Source organism: Bos grunniens, chromosome 18, assembly GCF_055505025.1.
Source record: "Bos grunniens cultivar Pamir isolate PY7600 chromosome 18, Bosgru_T2T1.0, whole genome shotgun sequence".
Lineage (NCBI taxonomy): Eukaryota > Metazoa > Chordata > Mammalia > Artiodactyla > Bovidae > Bos > Bos grunniens.
Genome location: NC_141182.1, coordinates 15,778,744 through 15,806,331, shown reverse-complemented (window position 1 = coordinate 15,806,331; position 27,588 = coordinate 15,778,744). Strand labels below are relative to the sequence as shown.

The window sequence follows — 27,588 nt, the reverse complement described above, 5'->3', positions numbered from 1 at the left end:
GGGTTCCCCAAGGCAGGATATTATGTATAGATAGTATCTGTTTACTGAACAAAAGCGAAGGGAACCAAAGGTTAAAGTAAAAGAAACAGATTCTCCCCTATAACAACCCTTTGTTTTTAAGATTGAAAACAAGACAAATATGTATACTCTCTTGTCATTAAACATAGTAACAAAAGTCTTACCCAGTGCAGTTAGGCAAGAGAAGAAAATAAAAATCATAGACACTGGAAAGGAAGAAAAAATTCCCTGTTGCAGGTGACAGGAGTGTGTAGAAATTACAGAAATTTTAGAAAATAAAATTTAAGTGAGTTTTGTAAGGTTGTAGAGTGAAAGATCAATACACAAAACTAATCTTATATATTAGCAATGATTGGATGGAAAGAAATTAATAGCACAATACAATTTAAACTAGAAAAATGAAGTACTTAAGTACAAATTAATTTTGTAAATATATGCCAATGACTCCAAATGCTAATGAAAGAAATCATAGAAAACTGAAGAGATAAAACACTCAGATCAGTGGAACAGATTAGTGTTATACAAGTACATGTAACTGATTCTTGATGAGAAAAGCAGTAGCTTTTCAGTCTTTCCAATAAATGGTGGTGTTAGGGGAGGCACACTGACAAACCACCAGCCCTGGCTAGGCAACATAGTAACCATTTGCATGAGTGGTTTTAGAACAGGAGGTCCTGGTAAGGAACATGAAACTAATAATCCACCACCAACTAGGAGAGTTCAGGAAAGATCAAAAAGTGACACCTCCCAGAATCCTTCTCACTGGCATCAGCATCCATCTTGGCTGAACAGGCACCACCAGAAAGGACTGAGTCAGAATGATTGGCCAAAGACATCCCGAGAACTAATCCCATCACCATGAAACCCTAGCCATGTGGCAGAGCAATTCTGGGTTCCCTTACCCTCCTGCTCTCTGCCCAGGTGCCCCTTCCCATGAAAATGTATTGCTTTGTCAGCAAAGCAAGATGTGTCTCCTTGAACAATTCATTGCTGAGTATTAGACAGGAGCCCACTTTCAGGCCCTGGAAGGGGTCCCCCTTCCTGCAACAGCGCTGGAACAATTGGATGTCCATAAGCAAAAAAAAAAAAAAACCTCAACCTAAACGTCACACCTTATACAAAAATTAACTCAAAATGGATTACAAACATCAATATAAAATGATGTAAAGCTTTTGAAAAAAAAACATGGAAAATCTTTGTTAATTGAGGAGCTCTTAGGTATGACATCACATATGCAATAAAAGGAAAGAATGGTGATTAATCTTTATCAAAAATTCAGATCTTTTGCTTATGCAATTAAAAAAATACAAGCCACAGACTTGGAAAAAATATTTTCAAATCCTATATTCAGAAACAATTTGTATTCATAATGTATAAAGAACTCTAAACAGTACAAAAACAAAATTGAGAATGTAGCCTGATGCCTAAGTTTTTATGAGGTTTAAACTGGGAATAAACGAGTTATGATTTAAGACTTTCATAAGTATTCACCATTTCTGAAGTTACTGTCGTCTTATGGATTGGACATAGCTGTGTTGTCAGTAATATTTAGTGTGATGTTAATTCCTATTAGCTGATAATAATCACTGTTTCTACTCTAGTTGCTGGGTTATTTTCTCCTCACATATGGTAGGTATCTCCCTTCCATTGCCACTACTGGTTTTTTCCCTGCAATCGCATCATTAAAGATTCTGAAATGAGTTTCACAAGTATTTTCTATACAGAAATAACATTTTTTTATCTAAGCCTGAGTGTTACAGAAAAGCAGTCAAATTGTTTTCCAGGCAGGAATAGAAAGAACAAGTGCGCTTGCCTCATGCATACTCTTCTCTCAGCCCCTCTCCCATTTCAGCTCTGGGCACCAGTGTATGCCATCTGAAATATGGAGCAAAGCAGCAGTAAGTTCCTGGTCTGATTATGAACCTTACTAATCCTAGTCATGATGTCTGGAAAGGAACATTTGTAAATGACTTCTTCCATTCAATTGGCAAATTTCTACCACTCAAAGAAATCCAAACTTTCTCATTTTTGCTTCACATCATTTAGATACAGCTGAGACCTCTGAATACTGGGTTCTACTGTCTCATCTTTGTGTCTCTTACTGACATGTAGTATGTACTAACACTCCTATACACAGAATCTCCATTTGTAATCTCTCTTAAATAGGTTTGTTTGCTTTAAACAAAGACTGGAAACAGTACTCAGGACCCACAGATGAACAAATTTAAACTGTAGCTCCCTTCTAGACAATAGGAGTATCAGGAAGCAAGGAGAAGATAATTTGAATAAACACTTGTTATAAAGTTGAAACAAATTTCTAATTTTGTGATACACTTTAAAGGTGATCTATTTGCCTAAGATATTCTTTCCGATTATAACAATTCTTAGCTTGAACTGGAAACATAATCTCTCTCCTAAATCTAAGAGCTAGAATAAATACACTACATATCACACAGAGCCATCTCTTTACAGCATAGGAAATGTAAGTAACATTCTTCAAAACACTGTTTTGTTATTGTAGTCTGTGTTTCATGCATGTGTGCTAATTCTTCAAAACTCACCATGTATTTTACATTATGCACATTTGAATATGATCTAGCCACATTTCATTTGCTCAGTAGCCATAGGAACCTAATGGCTACTATATTAAATAGCACAAGTCATCACATTCTTTGCAGCTTGAAAATTCAAGTTTTTAGTTATAAAGCCAATTTTTTTATTACCATTTTAAAATGTATGTTAAACTGCTACTGCTAAGTCGCTTCAGTCGAGTCTGACTCTGTGCGACCCCAAAGACAGCAGCCCACCAGGCTCCCCCATCCCTGGGATTCTCCAGGCAAGAACACTGGAGTGGGTTGACATTTTTTTCTCCAACGCATGAAAGTGAAAATGAAGTCGCTCTGTCGTGCCCGACTCTTAGCAACCCCATGAACTGCAGCCTTCCAGGCTCCTCCGTCCATGGGGTTTTCCAGGCAAGAGTACTGGAGTGGGGTGCCATTGCCTTCTCTGATGTTAAACTGGTCATATCTAAAATTTTCTCTTTAAATTTCTAGGTATTATGTTCATTATAAATATATTTTTGTAATATTTAAATTTTGTACTTGGGAAATAAAAATACATGGATTATGTTTCTGATAAAATTAGCAAACTAGATTTAACACAGTTTTATGTCCATTACAACCTATGTAGCTCAGTTGAATATACTATAGAATGAGTGTAAGCTATGACAGTATTAGTGATAACCACCAGCATTCAGTAGACTCTTATTGTGTTGACAGAAGATTCCAAATAATAATAATTCTATCCATTTTAATATTAGAAGTGTATACATAGAATCAGTGTACATTATGTTATATGCAGTCTAAGTTTTCTTCATCTTATTTTGGTAATGCTAGTAATATACTGTGGTCCTAAAGATATTTTCCTATATTTTATCATAAAAATTTAAAAGTTTTTCCTTCACATTCAGGCTCTTAATATGCCTGCTGCTGCTGCTAAGTCACTTCAGTCGTGTCCGACTCTGTGTGACCCCATAGACGGCAGTCCACCAGGCTCCCCCGTCCCTGGGATTCTCCAGGCAAGAGTACTGGAGTGGGTTGCCATTTCCTTCTCCAATGCATGAAAGTGAAAAGTGAAAGTGAAGTCGCTCAGTTGTGTCCGACTCTTAGCGACCCCATGGACTGTGGCCCACCAGGCTCCTCCGTCCATGGGATTTTCCAGGCAAGAGTACTGGAGTGGGTGCCATTGCCCTCTCCTCTTAATATGCCTAGTTATTTTCTAATTATATTCTCTTATTCTTGGGTAAAAGAATTGTCCACCGCTGATAGTAACACCCCATTTGTCATCTACCAAGTTTCTCTGTGTACATGGTTCTGTTACCTTGCCTTCTATTCTAGTGCCATACCTGTCAGTCTCTATACTCATTTTGCATTGTATTAATTATTATAGCCCTAAAACAAGTTTGATATCTGATAGAGAAAATCTTTCCATGTAATTTTTTACCTAAATTGTCTTGGCTATTCTTGCTCCATTTTTTATCCACATAAATTTTAGAATTAATTTTTCTTATTTGACCATAAAAACCTCTGTTAGGCCTCTGATGGATTTGATTTCATTGTACTTAAAGATTAACTTGTGAAAAGCTAGCATATTTGTGGTGTTGATTCTTCTAGTTTATCCATATTTTCTTTAAAAATTGTTTAGTAATGTTTTTTCATTATCTTCCTAAAACTCCTACACATCTTTTATTGGATTAACCCTTGATAACTTACAGATTACATTGTTACTATGAATGAATTTTTTTCCTTTTTATTTGTTTTTTGGACATGCCATGTAGCATGCAGAATCTTAGTACCTGACCAGGGATGGAATCCATGCCCCTTGCAGTGGAAGCCTAGAGGCTTAACCAGTGGACTGCCAGAGAAGTCTCTGAAGTAGATTTTTTTTCTATAGATGTTCTTTTTCTAGGCCTATTATTTTTTTTTTATTTTTGTATTATAATTGGTTTACTGTGTTGTATTAGTCTCAGTTGTACTATAAAGTACCATCAAGTGATTTAACAGTACATGTACAGATATCCATTCTTTTTCCGATCCTTCTCCCATAGAGGTTATCACAGAATATTTTCCTGTGCTAAACAGAAGGTCCTTGTTGATTATCTTTTTTTTTCTTTTTTTAATAATTTGGCTCTGTAGGGTCTTAGGCATGTGAGATCTTCATGACTGCGTATGGGATCTTTCATTGCAGTACGTGGGCTCTAGGCTGTGGCGCTCAGCTTCTCTAGTTGTGTTGCATGGGCTTCCCTCTAGTTGTGCGCAGGCTCCAGAAAGCATGGATTCAGTAGTTACGGCAAGCTAATTTAGTTACCCTTCAGCATATGGGATCTTAGTCGCTCACCAAGGGATCAAACCCACGTCCCCTGCATTGGAAGACAGATTCTTAATCACTGGATCACCAGGAAAGCCCCAGATCATCTATTTTATATATAGTAGTGTGTATATGTTAATCCCAGTCTCCTAATTTACCCGCTACCTTTCCCCTTTGGTAACCTAAGTTTGTTTTCTAAGTCTGTAAGTCTGTTTCTGTTTTGTAGATAAGTTCTTTTGTATCATTTTTTTAGATTCCACATAAAGTGATATCATATTATATGTGTCTTTCTCTGACTGACTTCATGTAGTATGATGATCTCTAGATCCATCCATGTTCCTGCAGATGCCATTATTTCATTGTTTCCATGGCCAATATTCCCTTATATACGTGTACCGTGTCTTCTTTATCCATTCATCTGTCAGTGGACATTTTTGTTGTTTCCACGTTTTGGCTGTTGTTAATAGTGCTGTGGTGAACATCGGGGAACATTATCTTTTTGAAGTATGGTTTTCTCCTGATACATGCCCAGGGATTTGGATCATATGGTAGCTCTATTTCTACTCTTTTAAGAAACCTCCGTGCCGTTTTTCCTTAATGACTGTACCAATTTCCATTCTCACTGGCAGAGTAGGAGAGTCACCTTTTCTCCACATTCTTTCCAGCATTTATCATTAGTAGCCTTTTTGTGAGGATGGCCATTCTGACTGGTATGAGGAAATACCTCATTGTAGTTTTTTGAAGCGACTTAGCAGCAGCCGCAGCAATGCTTAGCCAGGTGGCTAATGCTTAGCCACCTGGACTTCCCAGGTGGGGCTAGTGGTAAAGAATCCACCTGCCAATGCAGGACATGCAAGAGACGTGGGTTTGATCCCTGGATTGGGAAAATCCCCTGGAGGAGGCAATGGCAACCACTCCAGTATTCTTGCCTGGAAAATCCCATGGACAAAGAAGCCTGATGGGCTACAGTCCATGGCACTGCAAAAAGTTGGACACAACTAAGTGACTAACACAATGCTTAGCCATGTTGAGCACCTTTTCATGTGCTTTTTGGCCATGTGTATGTCTTTGGAGAAATGTCTACTTAGATCTCTTACCCATTTTTTGATTGGGTGATTTTTTTTTTTTTTTTTGATTGAGCTGCATGAGCTGTCTGTATATTTTGGAGATTAATCCTTTGTCAGTCACTTCATTTGCAAATATTTTCTCCCATTCTGTGGGTTGTCTTTTCATTTCCCCTATGGTTTTCTTTGCTGTACAAAAATATTTAAGTTTAATTGGTTCCCATTTTATTTTTGTTTTTATTTTCACTATTCTAGGAGGTGGATTAAAAAAGATATTGCTGCATTCTGTCTATGTTTTCCTCTAAGAGCTTTAGAGTATTTGGTCTTATGTTTACATTTAGGTCTTTTAATTCATTTTGAGTTTATTTCTGTGTATGGTATTAGAGAATGTTCTGATTTCATTCTTGTACGTGTAGCTGTCCAGTTCACCCAGCTACATATTGAAAAGACTGTCTTTTGTCCGTTGTATATGCTTGCCTCCTTTGTTCTATATTGATTGACTATCGGTGCATAGTTAATTTCTGGGCTTTCTATCCTGAGCCATTGATCTATAAGTCTGTCTTTATGCCAGTATAATACTGTTTTGATTATTGTAGCTTTATAGTATTGTCTGAGGTCAGGGAATCTGATTCTTCCAGCTCCATTTTTCTTAAGATTGTTTTGGCTATTTGGGGTCTTGTGTTTCCATACACATCTTAAGGAATTTTTTGTTCTGTATCTGCAAATGATGCCATTGGTAATTTGACTGATATTGCTTTGAGTCAGAGATTACCTCAAGTAGTATAGTCTGTTTTTTCTTTTTTTTTTTTTTTTAACTTTGTATATAGTCTTTTGACAGTATTGATTGTTCCAATCCAAAAACATGATATATCTTTCCATCTATGTTATCGTTGATTTATTTCATCACCATCTTACAGTTTTTGGAGTACAAGTCTTTTGCTTCCTTAGTGGGATTGTTTCCTTAATTTCTCTTTCTGATTTTTCATTGTTAGTGTATGGAAATGCAATGGATTTCTATGCATTAATTTTAACATACTTTAACTTTATCAGATTCATTCATGAGCTCTAATAGTTTTCTTGTAGCATCTTTAGGATTTTCTACATAAAATATTATGTTAGCTGCAATTAGTGACAGTTTTACTTCTGTTGATTTTCTAATCATTATTGGTATGTGAGCAAACTGCTGAATTTGCTACATGGATCTTGTATTCACCAATCTTATTTTATTCTCTTATTTTAATAATTTGTATATTATCTTGGGCTTCCCATGTATATTTTCATTTCATTTGAAAATGAAGATAGTCAAGGCTCTTAGTATACAATTGTTTTTTCTCTTCTTTCTTTTTCTGGTCTTATTGCATTGGCCAACTTTCATTATAGTGCTGAGTACTAGTGGTGTCATCTGGAATCATTGATTTGTTCATGATCAAACATGTTTTATCCAGAAGAGAAATTTATTTTATAATATGTAACAGAAGCTGGCATGATTTACTGGAAGGCTAATATGGCATTCTCTGATTTGGTAGAATGTATGTTTTTCTAATAAACACAAATTATAGATATTTCAAAAATAAAAATGTTTTAAATATCCATAATCACTTTTCCCAGAGATGATCACCATCTGCATCCTGAAAACGGCAAAATTATTCTGAAAATCCCTTAAATCATATGGAAGTTAGAAGAGCTACGTGAAAGTCGCTCATTCGTGTCCGACTCTTTGCAACCACATGGACTATACAGTCCGTGGAATTCTCTACCCACTGGAGTGGGTAGCCTTTCCCTTCTCCAGGGGATTTTCCCAACCCATGGATTGAACCCAGGTCTCCCGCATTGCAGGCAGATTGTTTACCAGCTTAGCCGTAAGGGAAGCCCAAGAATACTAGAGTGGGTAGCCTATCCCTTCTCCAGGGAATCTTCCTGACCCAGGAATGGAACCAAGGTCTCCTTTATTGTGAGAAGATTCTTTACCAGCTGAGCTACCAGGGAAGCCCATAAGAGCTATAGAGAGAAGTAAATGGATCTGGGCAGTTCTCTCTGTACATTTATACTGTGAAATGAAATAACAGAAGAATACATATGAAAATATAATTCTTTAGCCTGTTTTCTATACTTTTATTGTTGTTACTGCACAACAGATTATATAGCATTCTTTCACAATGCACCAAGCATTATACACATAGTTGAACTCAGGATGTTAAATGTATATGGATCAATTGCAGTATTTACATGATTTACTGACTTGAGCACCTGTGCTTCTGCAAGACTCAACTCCTTCATATAAAATGTACTATATTTTATAAATACCTATTACTATATATTTACTTAATAGCATTTTTGTTTATATCCATATTTAACATTTCAAAAATGGTATACTTTGTAATAACAAAAATTAAATAAATATAATAGCAAGGGAGAGACCTAGGATTCTCATGTTCCAAGAAAATATATTGTCTATTCTAAATCTTTTCAGAAGATGGACAACCAGTGTCAGCCAAACAGTAGAATAATAAATTGATACATGCTCAATTTCATGTGGGAAATTTAGCAAAAAATTTTTGAACATGAATCTAATCAAGGGAAACAAATATGAGATATAAAATCTATGTCAGCCAAGCTTTTAAAATGCTGTCGTTCATAGGTCTTAGAAACTCCTTCCTCCTTTCCACATAAGTGAACCTCAGAAACCAAGTAAAATACCAAATGAGAGTGATACATAATGATCATTTTTCATATACTGTAGAGTTTGATATGGTTCTGAAGAGTGAAAGAGAATCATGGATTGCCTGAATTCAAATTCCCTTTGCATATAGCCATTATAATTAGGGTATTTAAACAGTCTTACTCGGGTTTTTTTCCTACAGTACATAAGCTGAACTCATGGCCTTTCCCACAGTAGATATAGTCTCTCTACATCTTCAGCAACTTATTGTTTGTTAGCATGAGAATCACCGTTTATTAGTGATATTTTCTATAAATTTTCATTATCATAGGTATGCTATTACTCTGATGTTTTAAATCCATCATTATCCCCAAAAGAAAATTTTGTCTCGCATTCCAGTAATGGTAAAGTAAATTTGAGTAATGAGCTTAAATCTTAAATTGGGTCACTTCAGGTCACTCAAGGCCAAGAAAGACCTGACATGAGAAAAGGTTTTAGCTTTATAGAAGCACTAACTGTTTTACATCTGCTTTTTCTTTCAGAGTTTTAGTTAATTATCTTTATTTTTTGTCCTCTGCTTAATAAAAGGTTTAATAGGTGATTATGTATACATTCCTGGTTTAATCTTATTTTAATTATTTTCACTGATGGGATAATTCCCTTTTTTTAAGGTATGTAATTACCTTAACACAGCATGTTGTCGGGCTTTTCCTAAAAAGGAAAATGTAGTTTGTTCTTCTATCTCACAGGTATTCAAGTACAGAGGATTTCTTACCTTTCATGAACCAATGAATATTTCATAGATTTTAGAATATGGTATAAACATGAAATATAGCTGGTGACGGGACAATTTGTTTTCCTTGATTGAATTTTATTAGTATCCCCAATTCTAAATGAATCTGACTGATATTTATCTAAAATACTGATGACTCAACTTGTCCAAAGGAGTCACCTTGTTAGAAGAAACATTTCTTTTTTTTTTTTTTAATTGAAGGATAGTTGCTTTACAGAATTTTGCTGTTTTCTGTCAAACTGCACCATGAATCAGCCATAGGTATACATATATCCCCTCCCTTTTGAACCTGCCTCCCATCTCCCTCCCTACCCCACCCCTCTAGGTTGATACAGAGACCCTGTTTGAGTTTCCTGAGCCATACAGCAAATTCGCATTGGCTATCTATTTTACATATGGTAATGTAAGTTTCCATGTTACTCTTTCCATACAGTTCACCCTCTCCCTCCCTCTCCCCATGTTCGTAAGTCTGTTCTCTATGTCTGTTTCTCCATTGTTGCCCTGTAAATAAATTCTTCAGTACCATTTTTCTAGATTCTGTATATGTGTGTTAGAATACGGTATTTCTCTTTCTCTTTCTGACTCACTTCAGTTTGTAATAGGTTCTAGGTTCATCCACCTCATTAGATCTGACTCAAATGTGTTCCTTTTTGTGGCTGAATAATATTCCATTGTGTATATATACCACAACTTGTTTATCCATTCATTTGTTGATGGATATCTAGGTCGCTTCCATGTTCTAGTTATTGTACATATTGCTGCAGTGAACAGTGGGATACATGTGTCTCTTTCAATTTTGGTTTCCTCAGGGTATATGCCTAGGAGTGGGATTGCTGGGTCATATGGTGGTTTTAGTCCTAGTTTCTAAAGGAATCCCATACCATCTTCCATAGTGTCTGTATCAAATTACATTCCCACCAACAGTGCAAGAATCTTCCCTTTTCTCCGTGAAAAGATGCTCAACATTGCTCATTATTAGAGAAATGCAAACCAAAACTACAATGAGATAACACCTCACACCAGTCAGAATGGCCCTCATCAACAAGTCTACAAACAATAAATGCTGGAAAGGGTATGGAGGAACATTTCTTTAATAATGTTTAAAGCACCTGAGAAGTTCTTCTGTAGGAATTGGCTATATGGAGAGTGGTTGCTAATGGGGATGGGATTCTTTATGAGGATGATTGGAATTTAGTAGGGTTGATGATTGTACGGCTTTGTGAATGTACCAAAGACTGCTAAATTGAACACTTTAAAATGATGAATTTTTTGGTAAATTGTCTGTTAAAAATAAGTCAATTAAAGAACCAGACTCACAAAAGTCTCACTGTTTTATATATACTTTTTTTTTTTTTGTATAAATATTCCAACTCTTTGCAGCCCCATGGACTGTAGCACACCAGGCTCCCCTGTCCATCACCAACTCCCGGAGCTTGCTCAAACTCTTGTCCATAGAGTCAGTGATGCCATCCAACCATCTCATCCTCTGTCATCCCCTTCTCCTCCTGCCTTCAACCTTTCCCAGCATCAGGGTCTTTTCAAATGAGTCTCATTGATTCTTTGCATCAGGTGGCCAAGTATTGGAGTTTCAGCTTCAACATCAATCCTTCCAATGAATATTCAGGACTGATTTTCTTTAGGATTGACTGGTTTTTTCTCCTCAATCAAACCAGATCAAACGAGATCAAATATCTCACTAACCAACATATTTACTGACCTTAACCATAATACTAGGGTTTCCCAGGTGGCACTAGTGGTAAAGAATCCGCCCCAGTGCAGGAGACATAAGAGTCATGGGTTTGATCCCTGCGTCAGGAAGATCCCCTGGAGGAGGAAATGGCAACCCACTCCAGTATTCTTGCCTGGAGAATCTCATGGATAAAGGAGCATGGTGGGCTACAGTTTATAGGATTGCAAAGAGTCAGACACAACTGAGCATCTGAGTACATATAGCACACAACTGTAACACTTAAAGTTTACACTTACTGCTCACACTGAAGAGTCACCATCACTGGGAATGTCAGAAGATTCAACATCTTCTGAAGGCATCCTCAAAGAGGATCCCAAAACTGTCCTCAACAATGACATTGAAGTAAGTATAGAGCATCACGAGGAGCTTGCTTGGAGGACACAAGATTTGTGCGTGCTGTGGGATGATTCTTTTGTAAAAATCAGTTGTAGTAACTTATTACATTCAGTTTTTCTTGTGCAGCAATCCCAGGCTACTCTGGGCCTTGTGAGGTATCTCACGAGGCAGCGCAGAAAAGTATTTGGCCCTCCTCAGAGTCAGGCTCTTCACAAGGGTGCCAGTAGACTGCATCTCCATTTTCCTGTGCTTCTAACACGTTTGCTGCTACTGCTGCTGCTAAGTCGCTTCAGTTGTGTCCGACTCTGTGCGACCCCAGAGACGGCAGCCCACCAGGCTCCCCCGTCCCTGGGATTCTCCAGGCAAGAACACTGGAGTGGGTTGCCATTTCCTTCTCCAATGCATGAAAGTGAAAAGTGAAAGTGAAGTCACTCAGTCGTGTCCGACCCTCAGCGACCCCATGGACTGCAGTCTTCCAGGCTCCTCCATCCATGGGATTTTCCAGGCAAGAGTACTGGAGTGGGGTGCCATTGCCTTCTCCGCTAACACATTTGATTACTTCAAAAATAGAGGACCTGAGGAGAAAGATGACCGTGCTTAACAATAAATTAAGCTTTTAGTGTTTATTTTCTTGTTAAAAAACATTACCTATTATCTTTTACTTTAAAAATATTTATTGAGGGCCCATTCTACTGAAGCAGATTCTGAGTGCTGAGGATACAAGAGTGAATGAGAGAGATAAATTTAGGACAAGCAAATCATAAATAAAAATATAAAGTATTGCTAAATCTGCACAGTGAATTGAAGTAGGTGATGTAGAGTGACTGGTAACTACAAGAAAATGTTGTTTCCTGCCTACTACAAAAATCTACATACAAATCAAACTACTTAAAACCCTGGCCACCAAGAGATAAGCACTGTTAGCCTGGCTGCGTATCCTTCCAAACCCTGCTCTGTGTGCTCAGGAGTATGTATAAAGATGTATGTGACGTTTTGTATATATTGTAAAACAAAATCATACTGCTTTTTTCATTTAACATATTATGAACTATTTTGCATGTCAGTAATACTACTTTTATAATGCTGTTTTAACAATTATAAAATATTCTATTTGGTTGATTTAATCAGTTTTCAGTTATTGGATGCTTGGAGTGTATTGCATAACTCAAAAAATCACATGAAAGGATGTCGTATTTAGCTGATGCACACATAATTAAAAATATTATTCATTTATAATGTTGAATGATACAAGTTTCTCTCCATCGCTGCTAAGATACATACTTTTCATTTTTCTGGTTTGGTTTGTTGTTTGGGGTTTGCTTGGTTTTTGTTTGTTTTATTGTTGTTTTGACTGCATTGCAAGGCATGTAGGATCTTTAGTTACCCGACCAGGGATTGAATCTAATACTCAAGCAGAAGTGTAGAGACTTAATCCCTGGACCACCAGTGTAGTCCTGGGTGTTTTTTTTTTTTTCATCTTCTATCTACCCCCTGGGTTCAAGGCAGAATCTTCAGCTGTTGACTTCTTTCCCCTGTATTTCTTTCCTCAGCTATTGCATTCATATTTACAGCACACGTTTCTTAAATTCTAGTTGATAAACCCCTAGATCTTTATCTCAAACCTTGTAATCTCTGCCACATGGCTGTCTGACCATCCCCCCAGTCTTGTCACAAACCAAACTTAATCATACCTGCTTGACTCTTCAAATCCAACTCTTCCTCATAATTTCACTATTTATTACAAAGATATCATCATGGCCCCAATCATTTTAGCCTAGAAAAGTTCAATTACCTTTGACTCCACGAAGCAGGAACAGTCTTCTTTCATAATGTAATTTTCAGGCATCTTTTCCATCAACACTGCCACCTCCCTAGTTCAAGACACTTTCTGCTTAGCCTGAATTATTATTTTAACAGTTTCCTTCTTGATTTTTTTTTTTTAATTTGGTAACTGCTTCCTTTCAATTCTGCCTGTATCCTCTGGATCTTGCTCCATCAATTATCCCCACTTTGTCTTCAGAATCTTCTCATACTACCCTCTTTTCCCTCCAATCTTTATTTAAATATGTACAAGTCTCCCTAAACTTAAAGATGTTTTTGTGACTCTGGACAGCTGTCTCTACCTTATTACCTGTAATTTACCCTTAATCTGCCACAGTCTGGCTTCAGGCCATCCTACTCTACTAAACCTCTCATTCGGTCCCTCTAATTGATAAATCCAGTAGATACTTAACAGTGTTTGTGTCACCCAGTTTTTGTCCACGTTTGCTGTTGATAACTTACTCCTAAAACTTTTCTGGTTCTCTCTATATTCTAACTATTCCTATACCATCTCTTCTGAGAACTCTTCTTCACCTTGGCCACTTTAAATGCTGATATTTCTTAGGGTTCCATGCTCAGCCCTAGTTCTCACTCTGCATATTCTTCACCTACTTTGGCTACTTCAGTTACCGTTTAGAAGCTGAGCACTTCTACATCCTGGGGTCTGGGCCTCACGTGCGTGTATTACCGCCTAGTGCATCTTCCCCTGGGTGCTCTACCAATGGCACCGCAAACCAGAAACTATCTTCTCTTCCCTAAAACTGTTCTTAGTTTTCTGTTTATCTCAGATGGTGTTACCACCATTCACCCAGTCATTCAAATCAGAAATATTGGAAGCCATTTTTCATTTCCCTTTCATTTCATCCTTCCCTTTCCCCTCATCTAGCTCATCACTGCATTGTACAGTATTCACAACTAAACAAGAACTAGTGTAATTTCCTAACCAGTCTTTGTTCCTCTGTGTATATACCTCATAAGTTGTGCTGTGTCCATGAATTCCTTACACTGAAAGTCTCAATATTCTGTTTATATCATTACCCAACTAACAAACAAAAGGACCATTATATTTCACTTTACATAATTTAAAACACAAATATAATACATGGAAAGAAAAATGTTGCAGTGGCCACCAAATTAGCTCATGTAAGGAATGCCTTTGACTAAAGATAAAGTAAAACATGACAGGATCTTTTCTAGCCACTTATTTGGCAGGAGCTTACCAGTCAGTCTTTCATCGTATTAAGTTTGGCCTTTTCAGTTGGCCTTGCTCTGCTGAAGATGCTTGCTTCCTCTTTTCATTCAAGAAATGTTTACTTTTTGCCCACTGACTCTCATAGCTTAGCTGCTATTAGGGCAATAAAAGTGTTGCTTTGCCCAGAGCTCAAGTGAACTTTACTCTGGACATTATCATCTCTTTTCATATATATATATACACATCACCTATACATATTACCTTAGCTTAAGATTTAGCGTTTAGCATTTACCTTAGCATTTAGCAATAGCTGGGCAGCATGGATTTCAGAGCAACAACTCATAAAAAGAAATATTTCATTCTTTTTAGAGAATTCTTAATTGACTTATTTGTATCTCTTCTTAATTTGTTTTTTTTCTGTGTGTAGAACTGCCTTTCTTAATATTTACACAGAAAGACAGACATATCCCCAAATTGAAGCTCCTTTCCTTCCTTGTGAACCTAGGCTGATAATGAAATTGGAGAATTAAGAGAAAGAGAGTTATGGACCATCTAGAAACGCAGAATTCACTGGGTATAGAAATGACTAAAGTAGACCCACAAGCTCTTAGAGCAGCCAGGAAGAAAATCAAGCTTAAAAGTTAAATGGTCCGTCAGCTACCTTTCTTAATGAGAAATAAGACAGATGCACACAGCATATTAACAGTAACAGCTTAAAATGACCCAGTTTTTCAAGTGGTATCCAGTTTTATAGCCATGAAGAGACATTAAAACCAACCTCAAGGCTGCACACTCAAAGTGTAACTATTGGCCTGTTCAGAGAAGAGGCATCTGATACTGTGCATTTTGCATATTATGTCACTTAAACATTTCCTATGGATATTTTTTGTGGTTTAAAATTTTCTGCACACATTGTGTGAAATGGAGAAGACAAGTGTCAAAACCATTGAATTTGTACTTTTTTGGGGGGTGGGGGTGGTTTGTTTTTTGCCGTGCCGCGCAGCGTGCAGGATCTTCATTTCTGACCATTGCTCCCTGCAATGGAAGCACAAAGTCCTAACTACTGGACTGCCAAAAAACACCTTATTTTTATTAACAGCTTTACTAGGCAGTAATTCACTTACTGTGTACAATTCAGTGGCTTTTAGTGCACTCACAGAGTTGTGCATGCATCACCACAATTTTAGAACATTTTCTTTGTCCTAAAAAGAAGCAACCTGCCTTAGCCACAACTCTCCAATCTCACTAGCCCTAAGAAATGACTCATTTTATCTCATATTTGCCTATTCTTAGCATTTCATATAAATGCAATCATATAATATTATTACATAGTAGTCTATAACTGGCTTGTTTGACTTGGCTTGTGTTTTCAGGGTTCAAGTATATGGTAGAATCTATCAGTACTTCATTTGTTGTTGAATAATATTTCATTGTATGGATACACCACATTTCATTTAGTCATCAGTTGGTATGTTTTCAAGTTATTTCTACTTTGGGGCTATTTTGAATAACAATGCTGTGAACGTTCATATACAAGTTTTTGTGTGGACATGTTTTTGTCCTATTAAAATATACATAGAAATGGAATATACTTAGAAATAGAACTCTTTGTTGAACCATTTGAGGAACAACCAGACTGTTTTCTAAAGCATTTGTACTATTTTACATTCCCGTCAGCTATGTATGAATTCCAGTCTTTCCATAAACTTACCAGTGTTTGTTATTACCTGTCCTTTCTATTGTCGCTATCCTAATAGGTATGAAGTGTTCGCACACTGTGGTTTACAGTTTCCTGGTACGTGATGAGGTTGAGCTTTTTGTGTGCTTACTGGCCATTTGTGTATCTTGCTTGGATATTTATCCACTTTGATCCTTTACCCATTTTTAAAATTGAGTTACTTGTCTTTTTATTGTTGAGTTATAATAATTCCCAACAATATGTGTGTTGGTGAGTATACTTCTTCTCTGTCTATGCTGTTCCAATGATCTGTTTCCCACCTTTGTGGCAGTACTACATGTTTTAATTACTGTTGGTTTATAATGAATAGTGAATTAGTGTAGTATAAATCCTCAAACTTTATTCTTCTTTACCAACATCATTTTGGCCATTCTAGGTCCTTAACATTATCTGTAAATTTCAGGATCAGTTTTTCAATTTCTCAGGGAAAAAGTCTCCTGAGATTTTGATTGACATTACATTGAATCTGTAAATCAATATGGGGATAATTAACATCTTAATATCAAATTTTCTGCCCAATATCAAGTCTTCTGCCCATAACTGCTATGTGTGTGTATGTGTCCTTTTTTTTAAATTTAGGTCTTTAATTTTCTCAGCAGTATATTATAGTTTTCAGTTTACAGGTCTTGTGCATCTTATATCACTTTCCTAAGTATTGTATTCTTTATTGCTTTCTCATTCATACATTTGTACTGAAACTGATGATTGTTGTTTGCTAGTGTATAGAATGGAGAAGGAAATGGCAACCCACTCCAGTGTTCTTGCCTGGAGAATCCCAGGGACGGGGGAGCCTGGTGGGCTGCTGTCTATGGGGTCACACAGAGTCGGACACGACTGAAGTGACTTAGCAGCAGCAGCAGTGTATAGAATACAGTTGACCTTTGTATGTTGATCTTGTATTCTGCCACCTAGTTAGCCCTATGTGCTTATTATTTCTAGTAGTTTTTTGTAGATATTAATAGGATTTTCTAAATAGGTGGTGAGAAAATTTATGAGCAAAGACAGGTTTTTTTTTTTCTTTCTTTCCAGTCTTGTTAGCCTTTTATTCATTTTTCTCACCATTTGCAATAGCTAGAATGCAATACAATGTTGAATGGACGTGGTGAGGGTAGATATCTTTGTCTTGGAGGAACAATGCTACTAGGAGAACAGCATTCAGTCTTTTTTTTTTTTTTTTTTTTAATTTTATTTTTAAACTTTACAATATTGCATTAGTTTTGCCAAATATCGAAATGAATCCGCCACAGGTATACCTGTGTTCCCCATCCTGAACCCTCCTCCCTCCTCCCTCCCCATACCCTCCCTCTGGGTCATTCCAGTGCACCAGCCCAAGCATCCAGTATCATGCATCAAACCTGGATTGGTGACTCGTTTCATACATGATATTATACATGTTTCACTGCCATTCTCCCAAATCTCCCCACCCTCTCCCTCTCCCACAGAGTCTGGAGAAAAGGGAACTCTCTTACACTGTTGGTGGGAATGCAAACTAGTACAGCCACTATGGAAAACAGTGTGGAAATTCCTTAAAAAACTGGAAATAGAACTGCCTTATGATCCAGCAATCCCACTGCTGGGCATACACACTGAGGAAACCAGAAGGGAAAGAGACACGTGTACCCCAGTGTTCATCGCAGCACTGTTTATAATAGCCAGGACATGGAAGCAACCTAGATGCCCATCAGCAGATGAATGGATAAGAAAGCTGTGGTACATATACACAATGGAGTATTACTCAGCCATTAAAAAGAATACATTTGAATCAGTTCTAATGAGATGGATGAAACTGGAACCTATTATATAGAGTGAAGTTAGCCAGAAAGAAAAACACCAATACAGTATACTAACGCATATATATGGAATTTAGAAAGATGGTAACAATAACTCAGCATTCAGTCTTGAACTGTTAGTATGATGCTCATTGTACGTTTTCTGTAGATGCCTTTTATCACATTGAGAAACTTCCTTCTGTTCCTAGTTTGCATCGGGAATGGATATTGGATTTTGTTAAATATTTTTCTACTTTTATTGAGATGATCATGTGGTTTTCCTTTTTTTTGTTTATTAATCTGCTGAATTAAACTGATTTATTTTAAAATATTAAAGCAACTTTGCATTCCTGCAATATATCCTACTTGATCATGATTTTTTTATCTTTTTACTCTGTCTGTAGTCCTCACTTTGAGAGATACTTAGTTCACTGAAACATGTCCATGTCAGAATCATGTCGTATCTTTTCATGGTTCTTTGGATATCATGAAGCAGAGACATGATTTCAAAATGCATGAATTTGAGTGAACTCTGTATCGGGCAAAGCATAATCTGAATCTACTGTTGAATTTGATTTTCTAGAATTTTGTTAAGATTTTTTATATCTGTGTTCATGAAGAATATTGGTCTATAGTTCTCTTCATAATATCTTGGTCTAATCTGATGTATATAATGTGGCTTCATGGACTATTTTCTCAAGAGTTTGTGTAGAACTGTTATTATTTCTTCTCTAAATTTTTGGTAGAATTCATCATTCAAACCATTTTTACCTGAAGTTTTTCAGGGTTTTTTAGAAGGCTTAAAATTACAATTCAGATTTCCTTATCTTCTGAATTAGCATTGGTTGCTTGTGGCTTCCAAGGAATTTGTTCATTTCATCTAACTTATCTATTATATTGGCATGAAATTTTCATAACATTCCTTTATTATCCCTTTAATATCAGTAAAATCTGTTGTGATGTTAACTGTCTCATTTTTGTTATTTGTAATTTCTGTCTTCTCTCTTTTTTAAAAAATAACCATTCTAATTGGAAGTTTATTAGTTTTAAAACTGTTCTTCCCAAAGAAACTGACTTTTGGTTTTATTGATTTTTACTGTTTTTCTGTTCTTTACTTCATTGCTTTCCTCTTTGTTACTGTTTCCTTTCTTCTACTTATTTTAAATTTTATTTGCTCTTATAGGTCGAGTTTCTTAGGATCATTCATGTGAAATCTTTCTTCTTTTCTAATAAAGTGTTTAGTGCTATAAATTTCCCCTTAATACTGGTTTAGTGACATACTGCAGATCTTGCTGTGCTGTCTTTATTTTCATTCACTTCAAAGTACTTTGTGATTTCTCTTCTGCTTTCTTCTTTTGCTCATATTAATTTAGTGGTGTTAAATTTCCAAATATTTGGAGATTTTCCAGATATCTTTTATTGATTTCTTTTTTTCCTACTCTTCCAGTTTTATGAGACATAACTGACATATACTGACATTATGTAAGTTTAAGGTTTATGGTATTATTTGATAAATGTATATGTTGGAAAATGTTTACTACATTGAGGTAGTTCAGTTCAGTCACTCAGTCGTGTCCAACTATGCAACTCCATGGACTGCAGCACACCAGGCTTCCTTGTCCATCACCAACTACTGGAGCTTAATCAAACTCATGTCCATCAAGTCAGTGATGCCATCCAACCATCTCATCCTCTGTTCTTCCCTTCTCCTCCCTCCATCAATCTTTCAAAGCATCAGGGTTTTTTCCAGTGAATCAGTTCTTCACATCAGGTGGCCAAAGTATTGGAGTTTCAGCTTCAACATCAGTCCTTCCAGTGAATATTCAGGACTGATTTCCTTGAGGATGGACTGGTTTGATCTCCTTGCAGTCCAAGAGACTCTCAAGATTCTTCTCCAACCACAGTTCAAAGCATCAATTCTTCAGTGCTCAGCTTTCTTTATAGTACAACTCTCATATCCATACGTGAGTACTGGAAAAACCAAGGCTTTGACTAGATGGAACTTTATGGACAAAGTAATGTCTCTGCTTTTTAATATGCTGTCTAGATTGGTCATAACTTTCCTTCCAAGGAGTAAGCGTCTTTTAATTTCATGGCTGAAATCACAATCTGCAGTGATTTTGGAGCCCAAAAAAATATTCTGTTTCCATTGTTTCTCCATCTATTCGCCATGAAGTAATGGGACCAGATGCCATGATCTTAGTTTTCTGAATGTTGAGTTTCAAGCCAACTTTTTCACTCTCCTCTTTCACTTTCATCAAGAAGCTCGTTAGTTCTTCACTTTGTGCCATAAGGGTGGTGTCATCTGCATATCTGAGGTTACTGATATTTCTCCCAGAAATCTTGATTCCAGCTTGTGCTTCATCCAGCCTGGCATTTCACATGATGTACTCTGCATGTAAGTTAAATAAGCAGGGTGACAATATACAGCCTTGATATACTCCTTTTCCGATTTGTAACAAGTCTGTTGTTCCATGTCCAGTTCTAACTGTTTCTTCTTGACCTGCATACAGATTTCTCAGGAGGCAGGGAAGGTGGTCTGGTGTTCCCATGTCTTGAAGGATTTTCCACAGTTTGTTGTGATCCACACAAAGGCTTTGGCATAGGCAATAAAGCAGTACATATTTTTCTGGAACTCTCTTTTTTGATGATCCAAAGGATGTTGGCAATTTGATCTCTGGTTCCTCTGCCTTTTCTAAATCCAGCTTGACATCTGGAAGTTCACGTACTATTGAAGCCTGGCTTGGAGAATTTTGAACATTACTTTTCTAGTGAGAGATGAGTGCAATTATGCGGTAGTTGGAACATTCTTTGGTATTGCCTTTCTTTGGGCTTGGAATGAGAACTAACCATTTCCAGTCCTGTGGCCACTGCTGAGTTTTCCAAATTTCCAAATATGCTGGCATATCGAGTGCAGCACTTTCACAGGATCATCTTTTAGGATTTGAAATACTTCAGCTAGAATTCCTTCACCTCCACTAGCTTTGTTCGTAGTGATGCTTCCTAGGGCCCATTTGACTTGGCTGGCCAGGATGTCTGGCCCTAGGTGAGTGATCACACCATTGTGGTTATCTGAGTCATGAAGATCTGTTTTGTATAGTTCTTCTGTGTATTCTTGCCACCTCTAATATCTTCTGCTTCTGTTAGGTCCATACCATTTCTGTCCATTATTGTGCCCATCTTTGCATGAAATGTTCCCTTGGTATCTAATTTTCTTGAAGAGATCTCTAGTCTTTCCCATTCTGTTGTTTTCCTCTATTTCTTTGCATTGATCACTTCAGAAAACTTTCTTATCTCTCCTTGCTATTCTTTGGAATTCTGCATCCAAATGAGTGTATCTTTCCTTTTCTCCTTTACCTTCCACTTATCTTCTTTTCATAGCTATTTGTAAGGCCTCCTCAGACAACCATTTTGCCTTTTTGCATTTCTTTTTCTTGGGAATGGTCTTGATCACGCCTTCCTGTACAATATCACAAACTTCCATCTGTAGTTCTTCAGGCTCTGTCAGATCTAATCCCTTAATCTACTTGTCACTTCCACTGTATAATCGTAAGGGATTTGATTTAGGTCAAACCTGAATGATCTAGTGATTTTTCCCTACTGTCTTCAATTTAAGTCTGAATTTTGCAATAATATATTATCTCACATAATTGCCATTTTCTTCTTAATATGGTTAAAATGTTAACTCATAGCAGCTTTCTTGATGGCTCAGATAGTAAAGAATCCATCCATGCAGGAGATCTGGGTTTGATCCCAGATTGGGAAGATCCCCTGGAGGAGGGTATGGCAATCCACGCCAGTATTCTTGCCTGGAGAATCCCCATGGACAGAGGAGCCTGGCAGGCTACAGTCCATGGGGTCTCAAAGAGTTGGACACGACTGAGCAACTAAGCACAGCACAGCACATAGTATTATTAACTGTAGTCACCATGCCATATGTTGGATCCCCTGAACTTAATCATCTTATAACTGAAAGTTGGTGCCCTTTGACCAACAGCTCCCCATTTCCCCCACCCTTCAGCCACTGGCAACCACCATCCCACTCTCTGTTTCTGTAAGTTCATACCACATATAAGCAATATCATACAATGTTTGTCTTTCTGCATCTGATTTATTTCACTTAGCATAATGTCCTCTAGGTTCCTCCATATTGTCACAATGGCAGAATTTTCTTCTGTTCTTTAAGGCTTAATATTCCAGTATATGTGTATACCACATTTTCTTTATTCATTCCTCCATTAATGGACACTTAGATTGTTTTCATATCTTGACTGTTTTTGCTACAACAAACATGTGAGTTCAACTCTCTTTGAGTTCTTGATTTCAATTATTTTCAATATATATCCAGAAGTGGGATTGCTATATGGTAGTTCAGTTTTTAGTTTTTTGAGGAAACTTTGTATTTTACATCTGCTTATGTCATTAACAGCATATTGAAAAGCAGAGACATTGCTTTGCCAACAAAGGTCCAGTATAGTCAAAGCTATGGACATGACTGTTTTTCCAATAGTCATGTATGGATGTGAGAGTTGGACCATAAGGAAGGCTGAGTGCCGAAGAACTGATGCTTTTGAACTGTGGAGTTGGAGAAGACTCTTGAGAGTCCCTTGGACTTCAAGGAGATCAAACCAGTCAATCCTAAAGGAAATCAATCCTGAATATTCATTGGAGGGACTGATGCTGAAGCTGAAGCTCCAATACTTTGGGCACCTGATGCAAAGACCTGACCATTAAAAGAGACCCTGATGCTGGGAAAGATTGAAGGCAGGAGGATAAGGGGATGACAGGACAGAATGGTTGCATGGCATCACCAACTCAATGGACATGAGTTTGAGCAAGCTCCAGGAGATGGTGAAGGACAGGGAAGCCTGGCGTGCTGCAGACCATGAGGTTGAAAAGAATAGGACGCAACTGAACAACAAAATATCATTAACAGGCCTTCAAGGTGGCTCACTGGTAGAGAATCCACCTACCAGTACAGGAGACACAGGAGATGAGGGTTCGTTCCCTGGGTTGTAAAGATCCCCTGGACAAGGAAATGATCACTCACTCCAATATTCTTGCCTGGGAAATTCCATGGTAGTGGAGCCTGGCAGGCTACAGTCCATGGGGTTGCAAAGAGTCAGATATGACTTAGCAACTAAACAACAATGTCTTTAACACTACACTGTGTTGTTTAATTATCAGTTATCTTTAAAGAGACTTAAATAACAGGAAAATCTTTTCTATTTGCCTGCATATTTCACATTTTCACTGCTCTTCATTCATTTTTGTAAATGCACATGCTCCTCTGATGTTTTTTTCTATCTGCCTGATAGATTGTCTTTAACATTTATTATAGTACATAAGAAAAATATTGGCATAAATGAGTATATACGTATTATTATAGGGCTTCCCTGGTAGCTTAGACAGTAACGAATTTGCCTGCAATGCAGGAGACCCCGTTTTGATCCCTGAGTTGGGAAGATCCCCTGGAGAATATGATCCACTTCAGTAGTCTTGCCTAAAGAATTCCACAGACAGAGGAGCCTGTTAGGCTACAGTCCATGGTGTCACAAAGAGTCAGGCACGACTAAGTGACTAACACTTTCACTTTCATGTATTATTAATCGTTTAAAGAAACCATACATTAAAAAGCAAAATAAAAGGCTGGAGTGACATGTTTGGAACATATCAGAGTAATAACATCACATATAATAATAACAGCAGATATTGAAAATATTCTTTGCTATGTTCTGGGCACTATATTAAACCATAAACCATTTATCATTTATTTTCTCGTGTAATCCTTACAACAGCCATTTTAGGTAATGTACTGTTTTTACCCTCGTTTTACAAGTAAAGATATGAGAATCCCAGGTAGGGGCTAATGCTCTTAACAATCAGAGATCTAAATACCAATAATTAAAAAAATTAAAGTGCCAGTTCTTAAATATGAATAGATAATAAACATAAAGGTAATACTCAGCATCTCTCATAATCAGGAAAGTGAGATAATTTTTCATTTACCCAATTGCAAAAATAAGCAGTGTTACTAATATTGGCAGGATAAGAAAGATACACTTATATACTACTAGACGTATAAATTGGTACATTTTTTAGAAGACCATTTAGCTTTCCCCATTGATATTTAAAATATGCATGTCCTTTGACTAGATGACTTTATTTGGAAACCCTTATACAAATTTTCAATGAAAAATAATGTGTGTGTGTGTGTGTGTGTGTGTGTGTGTGTGTGTGTGTAAGCAGTATCAGGGTGTTAAAACCAAATGATGACTTAGCTATATAATGGAGTAAGCATTGAAAAGGACACGCATGTGTGGAAACAGGCAGCTTGATGTTCTGCTGCTGAGGAATATAAATTGGTACAACTTGTCTGGGGGGAATGTTCAAAATAGACATCAAAAGTCCTCATTCGGATTGTATCCCTTTTCCCCATGTGTATGCTATATTATTGAGTAGAAAGAAAAATACTGCAGAATCATACATATAGTAGAACTCAATTGGGGTTGGTTTTTGTTGTTGTTGTTGTTTTTGAAGGATATATGTACTTAAATTTTCTACGTTCCCAGAAGAAGGTTTGGAAAGATGCTCACTACATTATCCCTGTAAAGAAAAGATCTCAACTTTTTTAATGCCTCTATTGCTTAAATTTTATAATAACTTTTGAAATAGTCTTTTTTTTTTTATATTGGTTGTAAGTGTGTAATTGCCAAAAAACATAGAGCAATTGACTCAAAGAAGGAAGACCATTTCCCCCGAAGGGTTTCCAAACCTAATGAATCAGTATTGTGTCTTCCTGGGCTTAAATGGAATTTTATTTTTTATAGATGTGGGGCTCTACCTATAGGGCTCAGTAGAGCTTAAAAGAACTGAAATTTTTCAGACCGCATGTTGCTGAATACAAGACAAACCTGTTTAGTGAGCATGTAGCCAAGAACTGTGATATGTAGCATTTGTAATCTTCGCAAATTCATATCAGAAGTTAAAATGACATATTAAATTATTCAACTGTGATTAGAGTTTTTGTTGCAGGTTACATTGTGTATTTGAAACTATGGCTAGAGTTGTAATACAATAATGAAATCCTTGCATCCCATTTTGAAAAGGGAAACCAGAGGCAAGTGCTCACTCAGAATGTTGCCAGTGTGATGCATTGGTCACAGAAGATTGTAGAAAGGCTGCACTGGCTCTCCAGTGGTTAAGACTCAGTGCCTTCACTGCCATGGGCCCAGGTTCAATCCCTGGTCAGAAATCTAAGATCCCACAAGCTGCATGGCGTATCCAAAAAGAGAAAAGTCACCTTTATCACTGGTTCTAATGTTTTAATATTATTTAATAACAAAATAGAGTAGTCTTCATTTCTGTGAAATATACAGTAAAATTGTTTAGCTAGAAAGGTAGGATGGGTAAATACCTGTAAAAAGGTATTACACTGGTGCAGAAATAATTGCAGTATTGCATTGTTGAACTTTGCCATTTGATAGTGGAATATATTCTTATGGAAAAGAAATGCAAAAAAGCAAAATGGCTGTCTGGGGAGGCCTTACAAATAGCTGTGAAAAGAAGAGAAGTGAAAAGCAAAGGAGAAAAGGAAAGATATAAACATCTGAATGCAGAGTTCCAAAGAATAGCAAGAAGAGATAAGAAAGCCTTCTTCAGTGATCAATGCAAAGAAATAGAGGAAAACAACAGAATGGGAAAGACTAGGGATCTCTTCAAGAAAATCAGAGATACCAAAGGAACATTTCATGCAAAGATGAGCTCGATAAAGGACAGAAATGGTATGGACCTAACAGAAGCAGAAGATATTAAGAAGAGATGGCAAGAATACACAGAAGAACTGTACAAAAAACTTCTTCACGACCCAGATAATCACGATGGTGTGATCACTGACCTAGAGCCAGATATCCTGGAATGTGAAGTCAAGTGGGCCTTAGAAAGCATCACTACGAACAAAGCTAGTGGAGGTGATGGAATTCCAGTTGAGCTGTTCCAAATCCTGAAAAATGATGCTGTGAAAGTGCTGCACTCAATATGCCAGCAAATTTGGAAAACTCAGCAGTGGCCACAGGACTGGAAAAGGTCAGTTTTCATTCCAATCCCAAAGAAAGGCAATGCCAAAGAATGCTCAAACTACCGCACAATTGCACTCATCTCACACGCTAGTAAAGTAATGCTCAAAATTCTCCAAGCCAGGCTTCAGCAATATGTGAACCGTGAACTTCCTGATGTTCAAGCTGGTTTTAGAAAAGGCAGAGGAACCAGAGATCAAATTGCCAACATCTGCTGGATCATAGAAAAAGCAAGAGAGTTCCAGAAAAACATCTATTTCTGCTTTATTGACTATGCCAAAGCCTTTGACTGTGTGGATCACAATAAACTGTGGAAAATTCTGAAAGAGATGGGAATACCAGACCACCTGATCTGCCTCTTGAGAAATCTGTATGCAGGTCAGGAAGCAACAGTTAGAACTGGACATGGAATAACAGACTGGTTCCAAATAGGAAAAGGAGTTCATCAAGGCTGTATATTGTCACCCTGTTTATTTAACTTATATGCAGAGTACATCATGAGAAACACTGGACTGGAAGAAACACAAGCTGGAATCAAGATTGCCAGGAGAAATATCAATAACCTCAGATATGCAGATGACACCACCCTTATGGCAGAAAGTGAAGAGGAACTCAAAAGCCTCTTGATGAAGGTGAAAGTGGAGAGTGAAAAAGTTGGCTTAAAGCTCAACATTCAGAAAATGAAGCTCATGGCATCCAGTCCCATCACTTCATGGGAAATAGATGGGGAAACAGTGGAAACAGTGTCAGACTTTATTTTTCTGGGCTCCAACATCACTGCAGATGGTGACTGCAGCCATGAAATTAAAGACGCTTACTCCTTGGAAGGAAAGTTATGACCAACCTAGATAGCATATTCAAAAGCAGAGAAATTACTTTGCCAACAAAGTTTCGTCTAGTCAAGGCTATGGTTTTTCCTGTGGTCATGTATGGATGTGAGAGTTGGACTGTGAAGAAGGCTGAGCGCCGAAGAATTGATGCTTTTGAACTGTGGTGTTGGAGAAGACTCTTGAGAGTCCCTTGGACTGCAAGGAGATCCAACCAGTCCATTCTGAAGGAGATCAGCCCTGGTATTTCTTTGGAAGGAATGATGCTAAAACTGAAACTCCAGTACTTTGGCCACCTCATGCAAAGAGTTGACTCATTGGAAAAGACTGATGCTGGAAGGGATTGGGGCCAAGAGGAGAAGGGGACGACAGAGGATGAGATGGCTGGATGGCATCACTGACTCGATGATTTGAGTCTGAGTGAACTCTGCGAGTTGGTGATGGACAGGGAGGCCTGGCGTGCTGCGGTTCATGGGGTCGCAAAGAGTCGGACACGACTGAGCAACTGATCTGATCTGATCTGATCTGAATACTCCATTGTCTATATGTACCACAGCTGTCTTATCCATGTAACATAAAGGGACATGAAGGAATGTAAATATTAGAAAATGCCTAATACAGGAGTATAATCTCACTATTTACTAAAGTTACTTCTGTATTTAAAGAAAATATTTTTACAT

At 37.3% G+C, this 27,588-nt stretch overlaps 1 protein-coding gene across 1 annotated transcript in view; it reads left to right on the top strand.

The window, feature by feature from the left end:
• Window positions 1-27,588, top strand: part of ITFG1 (integrin alpha FG-GAP repeat containing 1) — a 308,752-nt gene that overhangs the window by 201,363 nt on the left and 79,801 nt on the right. The window lies entirely within an intron of this gene.